The sequence below is a fragment of the Pomacea canaliculata genome, linkage group LG7 (genome assembly GCF_003073045.1).
Source record: "Pomacea canaliculata isolate SZHN2017 linkage group LG7, ASM307304v1, whole genome shotgun sequence".
Taxonomy (NCBI): Eukaryota; Metazoa; Mollusca; class Gastropoda; order Architaenioglossa; family Ampullariidae; genus Pomacea; species Pomacea canaliculata.
The window spans coordinates 3,679,282-3,688,439 of NC_037596.1; the positions used below are offsets into that span (position 1 = coordinate 3,679,282).

Consider the following 9,158-nt stretch of genomic DNA (forward strand, 5'->3'; position numbering starts at 1 on the left):
AGAATGAAGATGTGTTCGGAGCAGGATCGCCCAGGACGAAATCCTGCTTGCTGTGGTCGGAGGTCTTTCTCAAGAGTTGCCGTCAGTCTTGACAAAACAATCTTGCTCAAGACCTTGCTGGTGAGGGAAAGAAGTGTTATGCCCCTCCAATTATTGCAGTCTCCAAGATCTCCTTTCTTGGGTAACTTGAAGATGAGCCCTGTCTTCCAAGCAACAGGGAGCTGCCCTGATTCCCAAACTTGCTTGAAGATTTCAGTCAGCTTGGGAGCTGTCACATTTATATCTGCTTTCAACATCTCTGCTGTTATTCCATCTGCCCCTGGTGCTTTGCCGCTCTTTATTGTCTTGACTGCTGCTGTCACTTCTTCCAGGCTTGGTGGGTTTGTGCAGATGTCAAGGTCTATAGCTGCTGGCTGGATGTCTGCAAGCTGAGGGGGATCTGGTCTGTTCAGAACCGACTCAAAATGTTCCTTCCAGCGCTGTAGTTTTCCTGCCTCTCCCTCGATGACATTACCGTTCACGTCTTTCACTGGCACATCACTGTTCTTAAACCCGTTGTTTAGCTGTTTGTTTATCTTGTACAGTGTCTTCAGGTCATTTTTACTTGCTGCATTTTCTGCTTCATCTGCCAGTTTCTCTATGTGGTCTCTTTTGTCGGTTCTTGCCATCCTCTTTACCTCTTTGTTTAGTTTTGCATATCTTTGTCTGAGTTGTTCTTTCAGGCGTTCTGATCTGGTGCTGTTGATTCTTTGTTTGGCTGACTTTCTCTCTTCTATCTTCTTCCATGTCTCTTCTCTGATCCACTGTTCTTTCTTTTTCCGTTGGAAGCCCAGTATTTTCTCTCCTGATTCCTGTAAGACTCGATTGAAGTCGTCTAAGGTCATCTCTTGTTGGTCTCCTAGTGCTTGGAACCTGTTCTTTACTTCCATAGCAAAGGCCCTTTCGATGACTGGATTTTTCAGTTTGCCAGAGTCCACTCTCTGCTGACGTGCCTGTTTTCCTCGTGATCGACGTAGCTTCAGGGAAACTGTGGCTATCACAAGAGTGTGGTCACTGGCAACGTCTGCTCCTCTGTAGGCTCTAACATCTTGAAGTGAGCTCCTCCATTTTCGGTTGATGATGACATGGTCTATCTGGTTCTTTGTGCTCCCATCTGGTGATGTCCATGTTGCCTTGTGGATGTCTTTTTGTGGGAAGAGTGTGCCACCAATCAGTAGGTTGTTTTCTTCACAAAAGTCTGCCAGTCTCTCTCCGTTGTCATTGATGGTTCCGATTCCATGTTTGCCCATGACATGCTCCCTGCAGGTGTTGTCACTTCCCACCTTGGCATTGAGATCGCCGATGATGAGCAACATGTCATGGGCTGGAACGCTCTCTGAGGCTGCTTGGAGCTGATCGTAAAAAGCATCCTTGTCTTCTGCCTCAGAGTCATTTGTTGGTGCATAGCAGGCTAGCACTGTCAGCTTGGTGTACTTTGAATGGAATCTTGCTCTCAAAAGCCTAGGTCCATAAGGCTTCCATTCCAGCAGTGCCTTTTCCGTTTTCTTGTTGAGGAGTAGAGCTACTCCTTCAGAGTGCTGAGCGTCTGATCTTCCTGAGAACAAGATGGTATGTCCTGACGCTAGTCTCCTCTTTCCCGTGCCGGTCCATCTGACCTCACTGACTCCCAGGATGTCCAAGTTGTAGTTGTCAAACTCCTTGACTAGTTGGAGCATCCTGCCAGTCTGGTACAAGGTCTGGACGTTCCAGCACCCCACCCTCAACTTTTGCCTCGGCTTCAGTAAATCCACTGTCGGGGCGCCAGCTCCCTTTCGGGTTTGGCTGTCGTCCGTCATTAGTCCAGTCACCTGGTGTGCTTCATTACCTCCGCCATCTGTGACGAGTTCTCTGGTTTTAGTTTCTGTAACATACTTTTTTTTTACATGGTGGGGTTGTTAGCCCTACCACAACCTAATTTACCTCTAGGTGAGGTGTCCACCTTAGTCGCCTCTTACGACATGCCTGGCTGGATGGCAGGGACCCTATTCTTACAATGCTTGCTAGGCAAGCATACCCCGGGGTCCCACAGGGGATAAGAGATAGAATTTTTTTTTAAAAATGATAACAAGAGATTGAACTTAGTAAAACAAAAATATTCCTACGTAAATCCTGCATGAATAGTCACTATTTTTGGTAATCCAAAGCAAATAAGTTAGGTGTAATTGAATTTTCAAAATATTTTCACACAGGGATGCACAGAATATATCATGCTAGCACAAGTTACACCTCCAGGAATCACACTTTGATAACTGTATATAAACTTGAAATGATTAAACATTGTTCTTGTCCAAAAAAAGGTCAGATTGATGCATTTAATAATATTATTATCGCTACGCTAAGAAGGTACAGAGCGACGCGAAACAAAATCACTATGGAGAACCGAGTGCCTAATTTTCACCCGTGTTAAAAAATTTATATCTGTTAAACTACAAAAAAGACAAACATATGTGATACGCCGTTTAAGAGAGCATTTTAAAAACATTTGCGTGGTGTTAATTTCAAGAATTATAGGCTCTGATTTCTTGTAGTAAGCTCACATAAAAGATAGTAAATGTTTAGATTTCACGACTCGATCGGAATGTCACACATCAGAAATTAAAGAGACATTTTTTACATGATATCTATCTATCTATCTATTCCTCTTCGTGCATCAGGTTGCACATAAGGCCTCAACCAGAGTCCGCCACCGATGTCGATCGGCTGAAACCCGCTCTAGGTGACCCCATGTCCAGCCCTCTCCTTTCATCTCCCTTTCCACTGTTCTTCTCCAAGTTTCCTTTGGGCGGCCTCGTTTTCTTCGGCCGTCTGGAGTCCATCGTAGGGCGACTCTGGAAAGGTCTGCTGTCTGCTGGCGGAGCACATGTCCAATCCATCGCCAACGCCTTCGTTGAACCTGCGTGGTGATGGACTCGGTTTCAGTTCTTCGGTGGAGTTCTTCGTTGCTGATGGTATTTGGCCAAAAGATGTTAAGTATGCGCCTGAGGCATCTGTTTTGGAAGACGTCAAGCTTGTTACTGATGGTTTTGGTCATCTTCCAGGATTCTGATCCATAAAGGAGGGTGTTGATCACATTTGACTTGAAGATTCTCAGTTTGATCTTCTGGCTGATGTTTTTTGCCTTCCATGTGCTCCTGAGTGAGGCGAAGGCCTGGCTGGCTTTCGCCAGTCGGGCTCGAATCTCCACCTCCGCATCCCCGGTGTTTGACATTTTGGACCCAAGATAGGTGAAACTGTCAACTTCCTCAATCTCTTCTCCATTTAGTTTGATGCCGTCTTGGACTCTGGCGTTCACTCTCATACTTTTCGTTTTCTTTGTGCTGACCTTCAAGCCAAGGTTTCCAGCTGTTTCTGAGAAGGCCTTTGTTTTTTCATGCATGTCTTGGTGGCGGTGTGACAGCAGGGCAATGTCATCAGCAAAGTCCAAGTCTTCCAGCGTTGTTGTTGCTGTCATAGTCATGGTCCATCTGATCCCTCTCCTCTCACTGTCGGTGGAAGTCTTCATGATCCAGTCCATGGCCAGGATGAAGAGGAACGGCGACAGAATGCAGCCCTGCTTCACCCCGGTACTGACGTTGAAGGGGTCTGTGAGCTCCGTGTCACAGACAACCTGGGATTTAAAATCGCTGTACAGCATTGCAATGACCTGAACGAGTTTTGCAGGGACTCCGTAATGCCTCAGGATCTTCCATAAGGACTCGCGGTGGATGCTGTCAAAAGCCTTCTCCAGGTCGATGAAATTGATGTACAGCGGTGTGTTCCATTCGTTGCTCTGCTCCAGAATCTGTCGCAGAATGAAGATGTGTTCGGAGCAGGATCGCCCAGGACGAAATCCTGCTTACTGTGGTCGGAGGTCTTTCTCAAGAGTTGCCGTCAGTCTTGACAAAACAATCTTGCTGAAGACCTTGCTGGTGAGGGAAAGAAGTGTTATGCCCCTCCAATTATTGCAGTCTCCAAGATCTCCTTTCTTGGGTAACTTGAAGATGAGAACTGTCTTCCAAGCAACAGGGAGCTGCCCTGATTCCCAAACTTGCTTGAAGATTTCAGTCAGCTTGGGAGCTGTCACATTTATATCTGCTTTCAACATCTCTGCTGTTATTCCATCTGCCCCTGGTGCTTTGCCGCTCTTCATTGTCTTGACTGCTGCTGTCACTTCTTCCAGGCTTGGTGGGTCTGTGCAGATGTCAAGGTCTATAGCTGCTGGCTGGATGTCTGCAAGCTGAGGGGGATCTGGTCTGTTCAGAACCGACTCAAAATGTTCCTTCCAGCGCTGTAGTTTTCCTGCCTCTCCCTCGATGACATTACCGTTCACGTCTTTCACTGGCACATCACTGTTCTTAAACCCGTTGTTTAGCTGTTTGTTTATCTTGTACAGTGTCTTCAGGTCATTTTTACTTGCTGCATTTTCTGCTTCATCTGCCAGTTTCTCTATGTGGTCTCTTTTGTCGGTTCTTGCCATCCTCTTTACCTCTTTGTTTAGTTTTGCATATCTTTGTCTGAGTTGTTCTTTCAGGCGTTCTGATCTGGTGCTGTTGATTCTTTGTTTGGCTGACTTTCTCTCTTCTATCTTCTTCCATGTCTCTTCTCTGATCCACTGTTCTTTCTTTTTCCGTTGGAAGCCCAGTATTTTCTCTCCTGATTCCTGTAAGACTCGATTGAAGTCGTCTAAGGTCATCTCTTGTTGGTCTACATGATATATACAAGCATAAAGTAAAAAACAAGATCATATTTTATTAGAATATACATTAGAATTTAATATTACTCACTGTTTTCTTCTCATTTTCTGTTGTTTGAGTACAAATCCACGTCAAATCGAGCGATCCCAAAAAATTTCAATATGGCGCTCACGTGTAAACAAACTATACAGTGGCAGAAAACACGAGGAAACACATGATTGGTTGAATTATTCAGCCTTTAAAGGGAAGCAATCGTTGGAGGCACAAGTCCTAAAGGTTCCCGTGTTTTCTCCCTTGTTTATTCGCTTATTTACGAGTTGTACATGTCTTTAAAAAATACAACAATGCATCAACCACACCCGCAAGAGTTATAAGCCGCTTGAGGACCCACCGGTGTCCTCCACGGCACGAATGTCTTTTAAACTTTACCATAAAACATACAAAAACAAACACACACACACTCGCGCATCAACTCACAAAAATTTTTGTCATACACAAATATATTTGTAGTAAGTGATTTAAAATAGTGAAATTAATTAATTTAAGGTCACATACGAAGAGGGGACAGGACACTAACGGGTACATGACGGTACAGACAGGTAAACTTCTCGTCGGTTGCCAGCTGCGCGTGTCCCGATGTTAGGGACGGACTGACCATCTTGACATTATCTGCGCATGTCCACAAAAACGGTCTATTATCGCTCTGAACATCATCTACTCAATAAAACAGAATGGGAAAGTCTTTTTACAAGAATAAATGAGGGTTAAAAAAACGAGGTGCAAACAGATTGAAAAAACTGTTTTGTCTTTACAAGAAAACAAGTTGTTGACAATTTACATGCGTTTGAAATGAAATGTTAAATATTCTTTCATTTGCCTTACTTTAATTTTAATTACACCTTTCACAGAGGCTAACAAGCCCAAAGGACATTTTCACTAAATAAAAAAACATTCTATCGGAAGAAGTTTTAAAACGAAATGCTTTGTTTGGGACTGCCATCTCATTTAACTTAAAATTGAAAGAGGATATATGTTTCCATAATGAGTTTAATTCTGTAGAGATATTTTTAATATAAGTATAAAATTTCATGATATTTATGGATTGGCCTCGCTGTGTTTTCTTAAACTGCATCCAAGGTTTGCTTAAAATATTAAAATCTCTGTACGAAAGCAAATTAATAAAATAAAATGAGTATCCTTCTCTCTCTTGCTCACTCTCTCATGACGGTACAGACAGGTAAACTTCTTGTTGGTTGCCATCTTCCCGTGCCCCGACGTTAGGAACAGCTTGACCATCTTGACATCATCTGCGTATGTCCATAAAGACGTTGTATTATCGCTCTGTACATCATCTACACAATAAAACAGAATGTGGAGGTCACTTAACAAAGACGAAATGAGGGTTCAAAAACCAAGATGCAAACAGCTTGAAAAACTATTTCGTCTTTACAACAAAACAAGCTGCGGAAGACAAATCACATGCGTTTCAAATGAAATGATCAATAATCTTTTACTTGCCTTTATTTAATGATATAAACACCTGTTACAACCTTCAAGACATTTTCGAAAAAAATGCTCTATCGGAAGAAATGTAAACAAACAGATTACTTTGTTAGAGACTGCCATTTCGTTTGATAGAAAATTGTAAGAGGATATATCTTTCCATAATGAGTTTAACACTGTCAAGAAATGTTCGATTGTTTTTAAAAAAAATGTTATGATGTTTATGGATTTTCCTCGCTGTGTTATCTTAAATTGCTTCCTAGGTTTAATCAAAATATTTAAATCTCTATGTATGAAAGAAAATAATAAAATGAAATAAATATCCGTCTTTCTCTTGCTCACTCTCTCAGTTTTCATGTATATAACGAGCACTAGAAATGTCTGCTTTAATAACGACACGTGAACACCTACGGAGACATCAAGGTAGTGTGTAATACTTTCGTCTATCTGATAAGTGAATTGTTTATCTTAACTCGTCATGTCATCAATTATCTGTATCCTTTTGTTTGTTGTTGTCTGTCGTTGTATGACATAACACATCAAAGCTTGTGATTTTGCAAACCCATATAATTTTTTATTCTTCTGCAAATACATTAATTTTCGTAACTGGATAAGAACTGTGGTTTAACATCAGTTATTTTGGATTATTAGAGAAACATTCAACAATAGTTTGTAATAGAAAGGCAATCCTTTACATTGTTTCAGTTCCTAGTGAAATGTCTGCCACGTGGCAATTGGTATTTGTTTGCATCTTCAAATGTTTACTCAAATGCAGATGTTGTATCATGTGTCTAGTTTTGTTTGCATACAAAGAAAGTACATATTATATTAAACTCAGATAAAATGTTTTGTCTTTAAATCACTCACAGCAGCCGCGACAAAAATAAAACAAAAACATCATTCAAGCTGTTTCTCCAAAACTTCAATCTCGTTTTATTTCATCTTGTTTATCTTCTTTTAGTTTAAAATATCCAGTCCTTCTCAAAAAGAAGACATTATCTGTTGTGATGGCCATGAAACTAAGAACAACTGTAATAAACATCATGGCTTTGGTGTGGCTGCAAGCAGCAGTTGTTGACGGGGTACGTAGCAAACTCTTATGTTTGAAACATTTTGTGAAAATAGTGATAAATGATAATTTCTTTTCAATATTTGGTGAGTTCAGCTGCTTTGTAGAATCATACACAATGTGATGACTTTTAAATACTAAGCATGAAACGGTGAAAAGCAGAACACTTATTATAAATGACATTGCTTGTTGACCAGTTTGCGACTTGTTTTTACTACCAACTGTGTGACTTGTCACCACACATAAATACACACAGACATACGCACAAACGCTCAAACAAACACACACAAACACTGGAAAGTTTCAATTTTGTGTTTTAATCTTTAGTTTAATTTTTATCACATTTGTACATTTCTGTTTTAAAAAAACCCGCCCTCATGTTGTAGTTATTATTTTTTTTTTACAAATCTTTTATGAATTAATACTACATTTGATTTCTATGGGAAAAGAAAAGTGAATTTGTTTCGCAAGTGACTTTGAAAGAGCAACATGTCTCAGCAATGTTCTGCCTTTGATGTGTCTATACCTGACTGCAAAACTTCAGAAACTGCCCTGTTGTCTCCTCTTTGAGAGGTTTTACCCTGTCCTAGTCCACCACCATTACCTTTCCTTAGAGATGTTGAGATGTCGACAGCTGTCACGTGACCATTCCAACAGGTGATCCACCTCTTGGTGATACGCAGACTCATCGTCGTTCTTCGTAAGATTTGTAATATCAACGGTTTACTTAAATATATGAATAGATTCGTGATACAGGACACAGTCATCTGTGAAGACACAGCACAGGACAGAAGAGAGTACACGACCTTAAAGTGTGCCTGTGGTGATCACAAGGATGTTAGATAAGCTTTTATTTACTGTGACACTGTCTGAAGTATTTGCGTCTGTTGTCTTCACCCACCAGCACGTGCATCTCTTAGCAGTTAGACTGGTCTACAGCGGAGTGAAAATACTTTCATTTACTTATAGCACTTGACCAAACACAACATAAAATTACAATATATTGCCACTATACTTGTAAAATTATGTTGTTTTTTGTTTTTTTGTTTTTTTTTACTCCAGTGCACTCCGAACCACCAGTTCTGTATCGGTCCACCGTGTTGCAGTAATTCGGTTTGCGTGTACGTTCCTGAGAAGGGTCCTACATGCAGGGACAAAGGGACAATCTGCTCGACAGGACCTGGAGGTGTACAGACATGTCTAAAGCCTGGAATGTATATTGACTTGTGTAAGATGAAAGTTAATTCTCCTTTACTTTTGTTTTGTCTATTTTCATCAACCATTATCGCTGGATCGTATGAACCCGATGTGATATACTTTAAAGAAAGAGAACAAACTTAGAAATTCACGATGCATAAGTATACGATGTAAATGCAAATGTTTATATGTAGTATTACAATCGATTGTGGTACTAAATAAAGATACCTGTACGTGTAGCTATACATCAAAGTAGGCGTTTGTCTTTTTAAAAGTTATTGATACTAAATAATATGTTGTAATAGGTCTTTTTTAGAAACCCATTAAAAACATATACGAGCACTCTCTTATATTCTAAAGAAAACAAGAATAATTCTTTCTCTAAAACTTCTGATTAATTAATCAAAATTAGTTGACATGGGTAAACTATTTCCTAGTCTTGTAGTCATTGTATCAGAGTAACAAGTTTCAGCTAAGTTATCAACAATGTGTTGTGTAAATTTTGTTGAAAAAGTTTAATGCTTGCACTAGTCGTGCGTCTAGTTATTGTCAAGAATATCTCGACATTATATTACATCATTTTATTGTTGTTGTTGCAGTTCGCTAGAATTGGCGAGGACTTCTAAGTGTTTCAGGGATACAAGCTGTCACGACAACGGTTAAATGCCGAGTGTATT

The 9,158-nt window shown here is 40.5% G+C and overlaps 1 long non-coding RNA gene across 1 annotated transcript; it reads left to right on the forward strand.

Moving 5' to 3' along the window:
• Positions 1-7,258: 7,258 nt before the first annotated feature.
• On the forward strand, positions 7,259-9,158 carry LOC112567837. Its single transcript, XR_003099914.1, has 3 exons — positions 7,259-7,297; positions 8,347-8,512; positions 9,081-9,158. It is a non-coding gene; the product is annotated as an uncharacterized LOC112567837 (long non-coding RNA).